The sequence below is a fragment of the Salmo trutta genome, unplaced genomic scaffold, assembly GCF_901001165.1.
Source record: "Salmo trutta unplaced genomic scaffold, fSalTru1.1, whole genome shotgun sequence".
Taxonomy (NCBI): Eukaryota; Metazoa; Chordata; class Actinopteri; order Salmoniformes; family Salmonidae; genus Salmo; species Salmo trutta.
In genome coordinates this window covers 61,271-78,653 of record NW_021822709.1, presented here as the reverse complement: position 1 = coordinate 78,653, position 17,383 = coordinate 61,271, and the positions used below count along the sequence as shown (strand labels likewise).

Genomic DNA, 17,383 nt, shown 5'->3' with positions numbered 1-17,383 from the left:
TGGTGACACTGGTCTAACCGAGGAGAGAGAGACAGAGACAGGCTGGTGACACTGGTCTAACCGAGGGGAGAGAGACAGAGACAGGCTGGTGACACTGGTCTGACCGAGGAGAGAGAGACAGGCTGGTGACACTGGTCTAACCGAGGAGAGAGAGACAGGCTGGTGACACTGGTCTAACCGAGGAGAGAGAGACAGGCTGGTGACACTGGTCTGACCGAGGAGAGAGAGACAGGCTGGTGATACTGGTCTAACCGAGGGGAGAGAGACAGAGACAGGCTGGGGACACTGGTCTAACCGAGGAGAGAGAGACAGAGACAGGCTGGAGACACTGGTCTAACCGAGGAGAGAGAGACAGAGACAGGCTGGTGACACTGGTCTGACCGAGGAGAGAGAGACAGGCTGGTGACACTGGTCTGACCGAGGAGAGAGAGACAGAGACAGGCTGGTGACACTGGTCTGACCGAGGGGAGAGAGACAGAGACAGGCTGGAGACACTGGTCTAACCGAGGGGAGAGAGACAGAGACAGGCTGGTGACACTGGTCTGACCGAGGAGAGAAAGACAGGCTGGTGACACTGGTCTGACCGAGGAGAGAGAGACAGAGACAGGCTGGTGACACTGGTCTGACCGAGGAGAGAAAGACAGGCTGGTGACACTGGTCTGACCGAGGAGAGAGAGACAGGCTCGTGGCACTGGTCTGACCGAGGAGAGAGAGACAGAGACAGGCTGGTGACACTGGTCTAACCGAGGAGAGAGAGACAGGCTGGTGGCACTGGTCTGACCGAGGAGAGAGAGACAGGCTGGTGACACTGGTCTAACCGAGGAGAGAGAGACAGAGACAGGCTGGTGGCACTGGTCTAACCGAGGAGAGAGAGACAGAGACAGGCTGGAGACACTGGTCTAACCGAGGAGAGAGAGACAGGCTGGTGACACTGGTCTAACCGAGGAGAGAGAGACAGAGACAGGCTGGTGGCACTGGTCTGACCGAGGAGAGAGAGACAGAGACAGGCTGGTGACACTGGTCTGACCGAGGAGAGAGAGACAGGCTGGTGGCACTGGTCTGACCGAGGAGAGAGAGACAGAGACAGGCTGGTGACACTGGTCTAACCGAGGAGAGAGAGACAGAGACAGGCTGGGGACACTGGTCTAACCGAGGAGAGAGAGACAGGCTGGTGACACTGGTCTAACCGAGGAGAGAGACAGGCTGGTGACACTGGTCTAACCGAGGAGAGAGAGACAGGCTGGTGACACTGGTCTAACCGAGGAGAGAGAGACAGAGACAGGCTGGTGACACTGGTCTGACCGAGGAGAGAGAGACAGAGACAGGCTGGTGACACTGGTCTAACCAAGGAGAGAGAGACAGGCTGGTGACACTGGTCTAACCGAGGGGAGAGAGACAGAGACAGGCTGGGGACACTGGTCTGACCGAGGAGAGAGAGACAGGCTGGTGACACTGGTCTGACCGAGGAGAGAGAGACAGAGACAGGCTGGTGACACTGGTCTGACCGAGGAGAGAAAGACAGGCTGGTGACACTGGTCTGACCGAGGAGAGAGAGACAGGCTCGTGGCACTGGTCTGACCGAGGAGAGAGAGACAGAGACAGGCTGGTGACACTGGTCTAACCGAGGAGAGAGAGACAGGCTGGTGGCACTGGTCTGACCGAGGAGAGAGAGACAGGCTGGTGACACTGGTCTAACCGAGGAGAGAGAGACAGAGACAGGCTGGTGGCACTGGTCTAACCGAGGAGAGAGAGACAGAGACAGGCTGGAGACACTGGTCTAACCGAGGAGAGAGAGACAGGCTGGTGACACTGGTCTAACCGAGGAGAGAGAGACAGAGACAGGCTGGTGGCACTGGTCTGACCGAGGAGAGAGAGACAGAGACAGGCTGGTGACACTGGTCTGACCGAGGAGAGAGAGACAGGCTGGTGGCACTGGTCTGACCGAGGAGAGAGAGACAGAGACAGGCTGGTGACACTGGTCTAACCGAGGAGAGAGAGACAGAGACAGGCTGGGGACACTGGTCTAACCGAGGAGAGAGAGACAGGCTGGTGACACTGGTCTAACCGAGGAGAGAGACAGGCTGGTGACACTGGTCTAACCGAGGAGAGAGAGACAGGCTGGTGACACTGGTCTAACCGAGGAGAGAGAGACAGAGACAGGCTGGTGACACTGGTCTGACCGAGGAGAGAGAGACAGAGACAGGCTGGTGACACTGGTCTAACCAAGGAGAGAGAGACAGGCTGGTGACACTGGTCTAACCGAGGGGAGAGAGACAGAGACAGGCTGGTGACACTGGTCTAACCGAGGAGAGAGAGACAGGCTGGTGACACTGGTCTGACCGAGGGGAGAGAGACAGAGACTGTGACAGTGTGTGTTGCAATCCCACTACCCAGAAAGACCAGAGTGGTCAGCAATGGCATCCACTTCCACAGACTCCACCAGGGACGGGTAAAAATCACCCAACACAAAACACCATCGAGATCAACGCATCAAAACACCATCAACGTATCAAAACACCATCGAGATCAACGTATCAAAACACCATCAACGCATCAAAACACCATCTAGATCAACGTATCAAAACACCATCTAGATCAACGTATCAAAACACCATCAACGTATCAAAACACCATTGAGATCAACGTATCAAAACACCATCAACGTATCAAAACACCATCGAGATCAACGTATCAAAACCCCAATCGAGACCAACGCATCAAAACACCATCGAGACCAACGTATCAAAACACCATCGAGATCAACGCATCAAAGCACCATCAACGCATCAAAACACCATCGAGACCAACGTATCAAAACACCATCAACGTATCAAAACACCATCAACGCATCAAAACACCATCAACGCATCAAAACACCATCGAGACCAACGCATCAAAACACTATCGAGACCAACGCATCAAAACACCATCAACGCATCAAAACACCATCGAGACCAACGCATCAAAACACCATCAACGCATCAAAACACCATCGAGATCAACGTATCAAAACACCATCGAGACCAACGCATCAAAACACCATCGAGACCAACGCATCAAAACACCAGAGACCAACGCATCAAAACACCATCGAGACCAACGCATCAAAACACCATCGAGACCAACGCATCAAAACACCATCGAGACCAACGCCTGAAAACACCATCCAGACCAACGTATCAAAACACCACCCAGACCAACGTATAAAAACACCATCAACGCATCAAAACACCATCGAGATCAACGTATCAAAACACCATCAATGAATCAAAACACCATCGAGATCAACGCATCAAAACACCATCAACGCATCAAAACACCATTGAGATCAACGCATCAAAACACCATTGAGATCAATGTATCAAAACACCATCGAGATCAACGCATCAAAACACCATTGAGATCAATGTATCAAAACACCATCGAGATCAACGCATCAAAACACCATCGAGACCAACGAATCAAAAATAAAACTACTAAATACTTAGTGAAAATAAATGTATTTTAAAATACAGTCGCAAGCAGCCGGTTACAAAAACATTTTACATGCTATGACTGTGATGTGTTGTTGTTTAAGTACCTTAGTTAGCCAAGTCACTCTGGAGAAGAGAGTCTGCTAAATGACCAAAATATAGATGTTAAAAATGAACTTTCCCAAATGAACTGCATAACATTTACATTTGAGTCATTTAGCAGACACTCTTATCCAGAGTGACTTACAGTAGTGAATGCATACATTTCATTTCATGCATTTTTTGTACTGGCCCCCCCCGTGGGAATCGAACCCACAACCCTGGCGTTGCACACACCATGCTGGCGTTGCAAACACCATGCTGGCGTTGCAAACACCATGCTGGCGTTGCAAACACCATGCTGGCGTTGCTCTACCAACTGAACCACAGGGAAGGCCAGTATATATAACACACCATGCTGGCGTTGCTCTACCAACTGAACCACAGGGAAGGCCAGTATATATAACACACCATGCTGGCGTTGCTCTACCAACTGAGCCACAGGGAAGGCCAGTATATATAACACACCATGCTGGCGTTGCTCTACCAACTGAGCCACAGGGAAGGCCAGTATATATAACACACCATGCTGGCGTTGCTCTACCAACTGAACCACGGGGAAGGCCAGTATGTATAACACACCATGCTGGCGTTGCTCTACCAACTGAACCACGGGGAAGGCCAGTATATATAACACACCATGCTGGCGTTGCTCTACCAACTGAACCACAGGGAAGGCCAGTATATATAACACACCATGCTGGCGTTGCTCTACCAACTGAACCACAGGGAAGGCCAGTATATATAACACACCATGCTGGCGTTGCTCTACCAACTGAACCACGGGGAAGGCCAGTATATATAACACACCATGCTGGCGTTGCTCTACCAACTGAACCACAGGGAAGGCCAGTATATATAACACACCATGCTGGCGTTGCTCTACCAACTGAGCCACAGGGAAGGCCAGTATATATAACACACCATGCTGGCGTTGCTCTACCAACTGAGCCACAGGGAAGGCCAGTATATATAACACACCATGCTGGCGTTGCTCTACCAACTGAACCACGGGGAAGGCCAGTATATATAACACACCATGCTGGCGTTGCTCTACCAACTGAACCACGGGGAAGGCCAGTATGTATAACACACCATGCTGGCGTTGCTCTACCAACTGAACCACGGGGAAGGCCAGTATATATAACACACCATGCTGGCGTTGCTCTACCAACTGAACCACAGGGAAGGCCAGTATATATAACACACCATGCTGGCGTTGCTCTACCAACTGAACCACAGGGAAGGCCAGTATATATAACACACCATGCTGGCGTTGCTCTACCAACTGAACCACAGGGAAGGCCAGTATGTATAACACACCATGCTGGCGTTGCTCTACCAACTGAGCCACAGGGAAGGCCAGTATATATAACACACCATGCTGGCGTTGCTCTACCAACTGAGCCACAGGGAAGGCCAGTATATATAACACACCATGCTGGCGTTGCTCTACCAACTGAACCACAGGGAAGGCCAGTATATATAACACACCATGCTGGCGTTGCTCTACCAACTGAACCACAGGGAAGGCCAGTATATATAACACACCATGCTGGCGTTGCTCTACCAACTGAACCACAGGGAAGGCCAGTATATATAACACACCATGCTGGCGTTGCTCTACCAACTGAGCCACAGGGAAGGCCAGTATATATAACACACCATGCTAGTGTTGCTCTACCAACTGAACCACAGGGAAGGCCAGTATGTATAACACACCATGCTGGCGTTGCTCTACCAACTGAGCCACAGGGAAGGCCAGTATATATAACACACCATGCTGGCGTTGCTCTACCAACTGAACCACAGGGAAGGCCAGTATATATAACACACCATGCTGGCGTTGCTCTACCAACTGAACCACAGGGAAGGCCAGTATATATAACACACCATGCTGGCGTTGCTCTACCAACTGAACCACAGGGAAGGCCAGTATGTATAACACACCATGCTGAAGGCCAGAACACTCAGCAGGTGTAATTTTGTGATGTTCTTCAGGGGCACTACTATAGAAACGTCCCATTTCAGTCTACAGACTGAGCCTAAAAAGGGTGAACCATCCGCTCTACCATTAAACTGCGCTTCGGATCAGAACGTACAGAGCAAAATACTTGACATAGGTTATCTATTTACATACTGTGAAGTGGGTCCAATGAAAATGAGCGACGGGACGAATGGTAGCCTGTCCTATCTTGTCGTAGGCCAGTATGAAACCATCACAGACAGAAAAGGTGAGGAATTTATTCTGCAATGATCAGGAAATGGACGAAACAATAGAAATAGATGCCTAGTTGTAATTATTTTACAATGCAAAGATAAAATACATTGATTTCCGCTCTTCTCGTTAAACAGCAAAATGATTGCGTCTTGTTATTATAGTCAGGCATAGCTGCCCCGTTTTTGTTGTTGTTCTGAATAAGAGTGACATCATATATACGAGGCTCCTTTTGCCTTCTTGCAATGCAATACTTCACTAACCCCTAAGCCTAACCCTAACCCTGACCCTAACCCTGACCCCACTGCAATACTTCACTAACCCCTAACCCCTAACCCTGACCCCTGACCCCACTGCAATACTTCACTAACCCCTAACCCTGACCCCACTGCAATACTTCACTAACCCTTAACCCTGACCCTTAACCCTGACCCTTAACCCTGACCCCACTGCAATACTTCACTAACCCTAACCCTTAACCCTGACCCATAACCCTGACCCTAACCCTGACCCCACTGCAATACTTCACTAACCCCTAACCCCTGCCCCTGCCCCCTGACCCTAACCCCTGACCCCAATGCAATACTTCACTAACCCCTAACCCCTGCCCCTGACCCTAACCCCTGACCCTAACCCTGACCCTAACCCTAACCCCTGACCCCAATGCAATACTTCACTAACCCCTAACCCCTGCCCCTGACCCCTGACCCTAACCCCTGACCCCAATGCAATACTTCACTAACCCTAACCCCTGACCCTGACCCTAACCCCTGTCCCTAACCCTTGACCCTAACCCCTGACCCTAACCCTAACCCTAACCCTAACCCTGACCCTAATGCAATACTTCACTAACCCCTAACCCCTGTCCCTAACCCTTGACCCTAACCCCTGACCCTAACCCTGACCCTAACCCTTGACCCTAACCCCTGACCCTAATGCAATACTTCAACCACTAGAAGCTGTGTGTACTAGTGCTGAGCGATGAACCACATTTCCAGGGGGGGTTTGGTTATTAAACAACTACTTGACCAACGTTGGTTCTATTATTAGTTCAAGGGGTTTTTGTGAGGTCAACGCGCACCATTTCTCCAGAGAGAAATTAAATCATTCACGAGAGAAATTAAGGCAAATAGTCTAGTGGTTGGAGCGTTGGGCCAGTAACCGAAAGGTTGCTGGATCGAATCCCCGAGCTGACAAGGTAAAAATCTGTCGTTCTGCCCCCTGAACAAGGCAGTTAACCCACTGTTCCCCGGTAGGCCGTCATTGTAAATAAGAATGTGTTCTTAACTGACTTGCCTAGTTAAATAAAGGATAAATAAATATAATGAAAAAAAGAACTATGAGATGCTGGGCTGAAGGGAGTTGAAGTTTTCATTATGCAAATATTCAAACCAAGTTCAGCTCAAACTCACTAATTAACTACAATGACCATCATCCATTGCGCCTGTTCTTTTCCATCTCGGACACAAACAGATTCACTTTAGGTTTAGAAACTCTGTTTTTCTCTCCGCCTGCTAAGTTAGGTTAGATACGCACAGACCAACGATGTATATAAACCCTGGACTGCTGATGCTTTGTATTGGCCATTGAGAAGCTTTAAGCCATATTGGCACTCCTCGGTAGGAGCAGTTCTTCATAGGAATGAATGGAATTCTTCAGTATTTCAATGAAAGGTTTCAAGGACAACATTACATGTGTTTAAGTATGTTGTTGTTGTAGTGGGGACAGTAGCATTACGACTTTCCGAAAATGTATGATTTATTAGTCATTTCTGACAGAGACAGTGGAATATTTTCAATTATTGAATGTTCACTATTTTTGGATTTGGTATTTCCATTAAAAAGCGCTAATCATTCTAATCATTATTTCATAATGCATTTAATGTTAAAAAAAATTATCGAAACATGTTAATTTAAAAAAAATAATGAACCGAAAAGACCTCAAAAAGCACTAATCGCTCAGCACACTTTTACATTTTATTTAACTAGGCCAGTCAGCTAAAACCTGTCTGGGCTAGGGGGCAGTATTTTCACGGCCGGATAAAAAACGTACCCAAATTAAACAGGTTACTACTCTGGCCCAGAAACTAGAATATGCATATTAGTAGATTTGGATAGAAAACACTCTGAAGTTTCTAAAACTGTTTGAATGGTGTCTGTGAGTATAACAGAACTCATATGGCAGGCAAAAACCTGAGAAAATTCCAAGCAGGAAGTGGAAAGTCTGAGAATTGTAGTTCTTTTGATTCTCTATCAAAACTACAGTGTCTGTGGGGGACGTTGCACTTCCGAAGGCTTCCATTGGCTGTCTAAAGCCTTCAGAAAGTGATTTGAGCATTTTCCTGTCACTGGGCAGATAATAGGAGCTCAGTTACTGAGTGGTCTGCCTGGCAACAAAGGGATTGGATATGCGCAGTCACACGAGCACGCCCCTCCTTCTTTTTCTTCTTGAATGAATACGCTATTGTCCGGTTGGAATATTATCACAATTTTACGTTAAAAATACCATAAAGATTAATTTTAAATAGCATTTGACATGCTTCTAAGTACGGTAATGGAACACTTTGACTTTTCGTCTCGCGTTCCGCGCTCGCGCGTTATGCCTTTGGATAAATGATCTGTACGCATGAACAAAACGGAGGTATTTGTACATAAATATGGATTATTTAGAACAAAAACAACATTTCTTGTGGAAGTAACAGTCCTGGGAGTGCATTCTGACAAAGATTAGCAAAGGTAAGAGAATATTTCTAATACTATTTCTGAGTTTAGGTTGCCCCGAACTTGGCGGGTGTCTGAATAGCTCACCGTGATGGCTGAGCTATGTACTCAGAATATTGAAAAATGTGCTTTCTCCGTAAAGCTATTTTAAAATCTGACACAGCGGTTGCATCCAGGAGTAGTCTATCTATAATTCTTTAAATAATTGTTATATATTTTGTCAACGTTTATGATGAGTATTTTTGTAAATTGATGTGCACATTCACCGGTGGGAATACATTTTCTGAACATCACGCGCCAATGTAAATTGCTGTTTTTGGATATAAATATGAACTTTATCGAACAAAACATTGTGTAACATAATGTCCTAGGAGTGTCATCTGATGAAGATCGTCAAAGGTTAGTGCTTCATTTAGCTGTGTTTTGGGTTTTATTGACACATGCCCTTGCTTGGAAAATGGCTGTGTGATTATTTTTGTCTACAGTGGGGGGGGGGGGGAGTATTTGATCCCCTGCTGATTTTGTACGTTTGCCCACTTACAAAGAAATGATCAGTCTATAATTTTAATAGTAGGTTTATTTGAACAGTGAGAGACAGAATAACAACAACAAAAATCCAGAAAAACGCATGTCAAAAATGTTATAAATTGATTTGCATTTTAATGAGGGAAATAAGTATTTGACCCCTCTGCAAAACATTACTTAGTACTTGGTGGCAAAACCCTTGTTGGCAATCACAGAGGTCAGACGTTTCTTGTAGTTGGCCACCAGGTTTGCACACATCTCAGGAGGGATTTTGTCATGCTGGAATACCCATCCACGACCCATTTTCAATGCCCTGGCTGAGGGAAGGAGGTTCTCACCCAAGATTTGGCGGTACATGGCCCCATCCATCGTCCCTTTGATGCGGTGAAGTTGTCCTGTCCCCTTAGCAGAAAAACACCCCCAAAGCATAATGTTTCCACCTCCATGTTTGACGGTGGAGATGGTGATCTTGGGGTCATAGGCAGCATTCCTCCTCCTCCAAACACGACGAGTTGAGTTGATGTCATAGAGCTCCATTTTGGTCTTATCTGACCACAACACTTTCACCAGTTGTCCTTTGAGTCATTCAGATGTTCATTGGCAAACTTCAGACGGGCATGTATATGTATTCTTGAGCAGGGGGACCTTGCGGGCGCTGCAGGATTTCAGTCCTTCACGGCGTAGTGTGTTACCAATTGTTTTCTTGGTGACTATGGTCCCAGCTGCCTTGAGATCATTGACAAGATCCTCCCGTGTAGTTCTGGGCTGATTCCTCACCGTTCTCATGATCATTGCAACTCCATGAGGTGAGATCTTGCATGGAGCACCAGGCCGAGGGATATTGACAGTTCTTTTGTGTTTCTTCCATTTGCGAATAATCGCAAATGTTTTCACTTTCTCACCAAGCTGCTTGGCGATGGTCTTGTAGCCCATTCCAGCCTTGTGTAGGTCTACAATCTTGTCCCTGACATCCTTGGAGAGCTCTTTGGTCTTGTCCATGGTGGAGAGTTTGGAATCTGATTGATTGCTTCTGTGGACAGGTGTCTTTTATACAGGTAACAAGCTGAGATTAGGAGCACTCCCTTTAAGAGTGTGCTCCTAATCTCAGCTCGTTACCTGTATAAAAGACACCTGGGAGCCAGAAATCTTTCTGATTGAGAGGGGGTCAAATACTTATTTCCCTCATTAAAATGCAAATCAATTTATAACATTTCTGACATGCGTTTTTCTGGATATTTTTGTTGTTATTCTGTCTCTCACTGTTCAAATAAACCTACCACTAAAATTATAGACTGATCCTTTCTTTGTCAGTGGGCAAACGTACAAAATCTTGCACACATCAACAACTGACACCCCACGAAGCATCGTTACCCATCGCGCCACAAAAGCCGCGGCCCTTGCAACGCAAGGGGAAACCCTACTTCAAGTCTCAGAGCGAGTGACGTCACCCGATTGAAACGCTAATAGCGCGCACCACCGCTAACTAACTAGCCATTTCACATTGGTTACATCAGCAGGGGATCAAATACTTTTTTCCCCGCCACTGTATGTACTCTCCTAACATAATCTAATGTTTTGCTTTCGCAGTAAAGCCTTTTTGAAATCGGACAATGTGGTTACATCAAGGAGAAGTGTATCTTTAAAATGGTGTAAAATCGTTGTATGTTTGAGAAAGTTGAATTATGACATTTTGTATTTGCCGCCCAGATATTTCACTGGCTGTGTCCCGCAGGTGGGACGCTAGGTAGCCCATAAAAGTTAAGAACAAAATAGTATTTCCATTGACGGCCTACCCTGGCCAAACCGGGAATTTGTGCACCGCCCTGTGGGACTCCCAATCACGGCCGGATGTGATACAGCATTAGTACATTTCTGTACAGCACTTTGAGATATCAGCTGATGTAAGAAGGGCGATATAAATACATTTGATTTGATAGGCATGGTCTGAAGTTACCGGGAGAATAAGCACACTATCAAGTCAAGTTCAGTTTTCAGACTTTTTCGTGAACTGATACACGCATGTTTTGGGCCATATTCTGTGTAGCGTTTATAAATGAGGGTCCAGAGGGAATCATAGCTTTCTGGACAGAGAGGACATCTCGCCTTTTCCCCAGATATTGGTTCTGGTATCAATACACTGTCATATTAAAGGAATGATCCCCTGGGCCTTTTTCTGTTAGACAACTAGTTTACGCTTCTTGCTTATCCAGTCACTTTAGCTGGCTAGCTGGTTAGCGTTCTAGCTGGTTAGCGTTTTAGCTGGCTAGCTGGTTAGCGTTTTTAGCTGGCTAGCTGGTTAGCGTTTTAGTTGGTTAGCGTTTTAGCTGGCTAGCTGGTAAGCGTTTTAGTTGGCTAGCTGGTTAGCGTTTTAGCTGGCTAGCGTTTTAGCTGGCTAGCTGTTTAGCGTTTTAGCTGGCTAGCTGGTTAGCGTTTTAGCTGGCTAGCTGGTTAGCGTTTTAGCTGGCTAGCTGGTTAGCGTTTTAGCTGGTTAGCGTTTTAGCTGGTTAGCGTTTTAGCTGACTAGCTGGTTAGCGTTTTTAGCTGGTTAGCGGTTTTAGCTGGCTAGCTGGTTAGCGTTTTTAGCTGGCTAGCTGGTTAGCGTTTTTAGCTGGTTAGCGTTTTTAGCTGGCTAGCTGGTTAGCGTTTTTAGCTGGCTAGCTGGTTAGCGTTTTTAGCTGGCTAACGACATGGATGCGAACTATAGTAGACAACGTGATCAGACAGCTTGTCAGTTAGCTAACTAGCACCTCTCTCCGTCGAGATACAGATGGCTGGGACCCCTCAACTACACCGATTAAAAAAACAAACCCTTAAAACCACTGTAACGGTTAGGGGCCACCCCTCTCCCCCCTTCCCCCCGGCCTTCCTTACGTGTTGTCCTGGTTAAAGTTGGCGAAGAGGAGCTGGCTACAGCCGGTCTCCCCGCTCTGACTAGCCAAGTTCATGGGCCCGGCACCATCTAATCAAGCCTTGTGAGAAAGCAGCCGTCGGGTAGGTTGTGGATAATAACTGGGTAAGAATGAAGTTAGCCTGTATTCATGGAGACATCTCGCTCTTCCCTTGGTTCCAACAGTTGTTGTTGTTGTTGTTGTTGTTTTTGTCAGTCGCTGTTGCCCCCCTCCGGTCTCTCTGCGCATGAGCGGTGACAGGGTTTTTTACGACAGTTTTATTTTTAAAGGGACCGTACTTCCATTTCAAAAGGTTTGGTTTACGGCTGTGAATGGGGATGGAAGAAGATAAATCGACGTGTGGTAAATGACAATCACTTTAATGGGCAACGTCTCAAAAAATCTATAATTTATCGGAATCTCGTTTTCAGTTGAAACAATAATCTGTTCAACGACCACCGTTTTACTAAAGATTTTATGAACTAACCCAAGATAAACCAGAGCCTGTCGTTTCCAATGGGAACATATTAATCACAGTGGGCAGAGATTTCCGTTAGGAAGCACACTTCCGGTTACTGTGCTTCCTCTCATCACCATATTTGGTAGTGAGTGGAAACGCCAACCGGATGCTTCATATTTACACATCCGGTGAAATATCTGTCTGATTGTTCTGTGGTCGTGGCTATACTATTGATATTATTGATATTCTGACGTACTTGTCACCAAGAGATGGCGCAGTCTGACAACATACATTTTCATAATTTTTAGACACTGGACAACTGCGGTTTAATAAGAACTGGAGACTGCGTCCAAGATGTCCGCCTGTTGTTGTCAAGGTAATGTAATGTAATGTAATGTACTCAAATAAAATTGTATTTGTTACATGCCTTGAATACAACAGTATTTACCGTGAAATGCTTGCTTACAAGCCCTTTACCATCAATGCAACATTTTTCAAAAGTAAGAAACTTTTTCCACATTTTGTTACGTTACAGCCTTATTCTAAAATGTATTAAATTGTTTTTTCCCCTCCTCATCAATCTACACACAATACCACATAATGACAAAGCAAAAACAGGTTTTTAGAATTTCTTGGCAAATTTCTTACAAATAAAAAACTGAAATATCACATTTACATAAGTATTCAGACCTTGTACTTTGTTGAAGCACCTTCGGCAGCGATTACAGCCCCAAGTCTTCTTTGGTATGACGTTACAAGCTTGGCACACCTGTATTTGGGGAGTTTCTCCCAATCTTCTCTGCAGATCCTCTCAAGCTCTGTCAGTTTGGATGGGGAGCGTTGCTGCACAGCTATTTTCAGGTTTCTCCAGAGATGTTCGATCGGGTTCAAGTCTGGGCTCTGGCTGGGCCACTCAAGGACATTCAGAGACTTGTCCCAAAGCCACTCCTGCGTTGTCTTGGCTGTGTGCTTAGGGTCGTTGTCCTGTTGGAAGGTGAACCTTCAGCCCCAGTCTGAGGTTCTGGAGCAGGTTTTCATCAAGGATTTCTCTGTACTTTGCTCCGTTCATCTTTCCCTTGATCCTGACTAGTCTCCCAGTCCCTGCTGCAGTTAATCTTACATCTAGACGTTCCGCTAGCGGAACACCTGCTCCAATATCCAATGATGGGCGTGGCGCGAAATACAAACTCCTCGATTTCAAAAAGTCTTTACAGCGAAAGCAAAACATTAGATTATGTCAGCGGAGTACCCAGCCAGAAATAATCAGACACCCATTTTTCAAGCTAGCATATAATGTCACAAAAACCAAAACCACAGCTAAATGCAGCACTAACCTTTGATGATCTTCATCAGATGACACTCCTAGGACATTATGTTATACAATACATGCATGTTTTGTTCAATCAAGTACATATTTATATCAAAAAACAGCTTTTTTACATTAGCATGTGACGTTCAGAACTAGCATTCCCACCGAACACTTCCGGTGAATTGACTAAATTACTCACGATAAACGTTCACAAAAAACATAACAATTATTTTAAGAATTATAGATACAGAACTTCTTTATGCAATCGCGGTGTCCGATTTTAAAATAGCTTTTCAGTGAAAGCACATTTTGCAATATTCTGAGTAGATAGCTCGCCATCACGGGCTAGCTAATTTGACACCCACCAAGTTTGGTCCTCACCAAACTCAGATTTACTATAAGAAAAATTGGATTACCTTTGCTGTTCTTCGTCAGAATGCACTCCCAGGACTTCTACTTCAACAACAAATGTTGGTTTGGTTCCAAATAATCCATAGTTATATCCAAATAGCGGCGTTTTGTTCGTGCGTTCAAGACACTATCCGAAGGGTAATGAAGGGTGACGCGCGGACGCGTATCGTGACAAAAAAATTTCAAAATATTCCATTACCGTACTTCGAAGCATGTCAAACGCTGTTTAAAATACATTTTTATGCAATTTTTCTCGTAAAATAGCGCTAATATTCCGACCGGGAGTCGTTGTTTTCGTTGAAAGACTGAAAAAGTAAAATGGACTCTTCATGTGCACGCGCGCACCCGTCTCATTGTTCTCAGATCGACCACTATCCAAATGCGCTACTGTTTTTCAGCCATGGGCTGCAGAGTCATCATTCAACGTTCTGGCGCCTTCTGAGAGCCTATGGGAGCCTTAGAAAGTGTCATGTTACAGCAGAGATCCTTTGTTTTGGATAGAGATGACAAAGAAGGCCAAGAAATGGTCAGACAGGGTACTTCCTGTACAGAATCTTCTCAGGTTTTGGCCTGCCATTTGAGTTCTGTTATACTCACAGACATCATTCAAACAGTTTTAGAAACTTTGGGGTGTTTTCTATCCAAAGCTACTAATTATATGCATATTCTAGTTTCTGGGCAGGAGTAATAACCAGATTAAATCAGGTACGTTTTTTATCCGGCCGTGAAAATACTGCCCCCTATCCATAACAAGTTAAACATCCCCACAGCATGATGCTGCCACCACCATGCTTCACCGTAGGGATGGTACCAGGTTTCCTCCAGACGTGATGCTTGGCATTCAGGCCAAAGAGTTCAATCTTGGTTTCATCAGACCAGAGAATCTTGTTTCTCATGGTCTGAGAGTCCTTTAGGTGCCTTTTGGCAAACTCCAAGTCGGCTGTCATGTGCCTTTTACTGAGGACTGGCTTCCGTCTGGACACTCCACCATAAAGGCCTGATTGGTGGAGTGCTGCAGAGATGGTTGTCCTTCTGGAAGGTTCTCCCATCTCTACAGAGGAACTCTGGAGCTCTGTCAGGGTGACCATCAGGTCCCCCGATTGCTCAGTTTGGCCGGGCGGCCAGCTCTAGGAAGAGTCTTAGTGGTTCCAAACTTCTTCCATTTAAGAATGATGGAGGCCACTTTGTTTTTGGGGACCTTCAATGCTACAGAAATGTTCTGGTACCCTTCCCCAGATCTGTGCCTCGACACAATCCTGTCTCTGAACTCTACGGACAATTACTTCGACCTCATGGCTTGGTTTTTGCTCTGACGTGCACAGTCAACTGTTGGAATTTACCACAAGTGGACTCCAAGTTGTAGAAACATCTCAAGGATGATCAATGGAAACAGGATGCACCTGAGTTCAATTTCGAGTCTCATAGCAAAGAGTCTGAATACTTATGTAAACAAGGTATCTGTTTTTTATTTTTTATTAACAAATTTGCTAAAATTTCGAAAAAAAACTTTTTTCCCTGTCATTATGGGGTATTGTGATGTCATTATGGGGTATTGCGTGTAGATTGCTGAGGATTTTATTTAATCCATTTTAGAATAAGGCTGTAACGTAACAAAATGTGGAAAAAGTCAAGGGGTCTGAATACTTTCCGAAGGCACTGTATGTGAAGAGTGTGAAGGAGTGTGAATGTATGCATGTGCCTTTCACAACAATCCAGAGTTAAAAAGTTAGACAAACTAGAGAAATAAAAAAAGGAAATAGTCAAATCAAATCAAATCAAAACATGGTTAGCAGATGTTATTGGTCACATGGTTAGCAGATGTTATTGGTCCATACACATGGTTAGCAGATGTTATTGGTCCATACACATGGTTAGCAGATGTTATTGGTCCATACACATGGTTAGCAGATGTTATTGGTCACATGGTTAGCAGATGTTATTGGTCACATGGTTAGCAGATGTTATTGGTCCATACACATGGTCAGCAGATGTTATTGGTCACATACACATGGTTAGCAGATGTTATTGGTCACATGGTTAGCAGATGTTATTGGTCCATACACATGGTTAGCAGATGTTATTGGTCCATACACATGGTTAGCAGATGTTATTGGTCCATACACATGGTCAGCAGATGTTATTGGTCCATACACATGGTTAGCAGATGTTATTGGTCCATACACATGGTTAGCAGATGTTATTGGTCCATACACATGGTTAGCAGATGTTATTGGTCACATGGTTAGCAGATGTTATTGGTCACATACACATGGTTAGCAGATGTTATTGGTCCATACACATGGTTAGCAGATGTTATTGGTCACATGGTTAGCAGATGTTATTGGTCACATGGTTAGCAGATGTTATTGGTCCATACACATGGTCAGCAGATGTTATTGGTCCATCCACATGGTTAGCAGATGTTATTGGTCACATGGTTAGCAGATGTTATTGGTCACATGGTTAGCAGATGTTATTGGTCACATGGTTAGCAGATGTTATTGGTCCATACACATGGTTAGCAGATGTTATTGGTCCATACACATGGTTAGCATATGTTATTGGTCACATGGTTAGCAGATGTTATTGGTCACATGGTTAGCAGATGTTATTGGTCCATACACATGGTTAGCAGATGTTATTGGTCCATACACATGGTTAGCAGATGTTATTGGTCACATACACATGGTCAGCAGATGTTATTGGTCACATGGTTAGCAGATGTTATTGGTCCATACACATGGTTAGCAGGTGTTATTGGTCCATACACATGGTTAGCAGATGTTATTGGTCCATACACATGGTCAGCAGGTGTTATTGGTCACATGGTTAGCAGATGTTATTGGTCACATGGTTAGCAGATGTTATTGGTCCATACACATGGTTAGCAGGTGTTATTGGTCCATACACATGGTTAGCAGATGTTATTGGTCACATGGTTAGCAGATGTTATTGGTCCATACACATGGTTAGCAGATGTTATTGGTCCATACACATGGTTAGCAGGTGTTATTGGTCACATGGTTAGCAGATGTTATTGGTCCATACACATGGTTAGCAGATGTTATTGGTCCATACACATGGTTAGCAGATGTTATTGGTCACATACACATGGTTAGCAGATGTTATTGGTCACATGGTTAGCAGATGTTATTGGTCCATACACATGGTTAGCAGGTGTTATTGGTCCATACACATGGTTAGCAGATGTTATTGGTCCATACATATGGTTAGCAGATGTTATTGGTCACATGGTTAGCAGATGTTATTGGTCCATACA

General features: G+C 45.2%; 1 long non-coding RNA gene and 1 pseudogene across 1 annotated transcript in view; both read right to left on the bottom strand.

Annotated features, from left to right (window-relative positions):
• The window catches only part of LOC115183949 (WD repeat domain phosphoinositide-interacting protein 2-like), a 32,504-nt pseudogene extending 20,324 nt beyond the window's left edge, over positions 1 to 12,180 (bottom strand).
• Positions 1 to 17,383, bottom strand: part of LOC115183950 (uncharacterized) — a 69,701-nt gene that overhangs the window by 48,434 nt on the left and 3,884 nt on the right. The window lies entirely within an intron of this gene.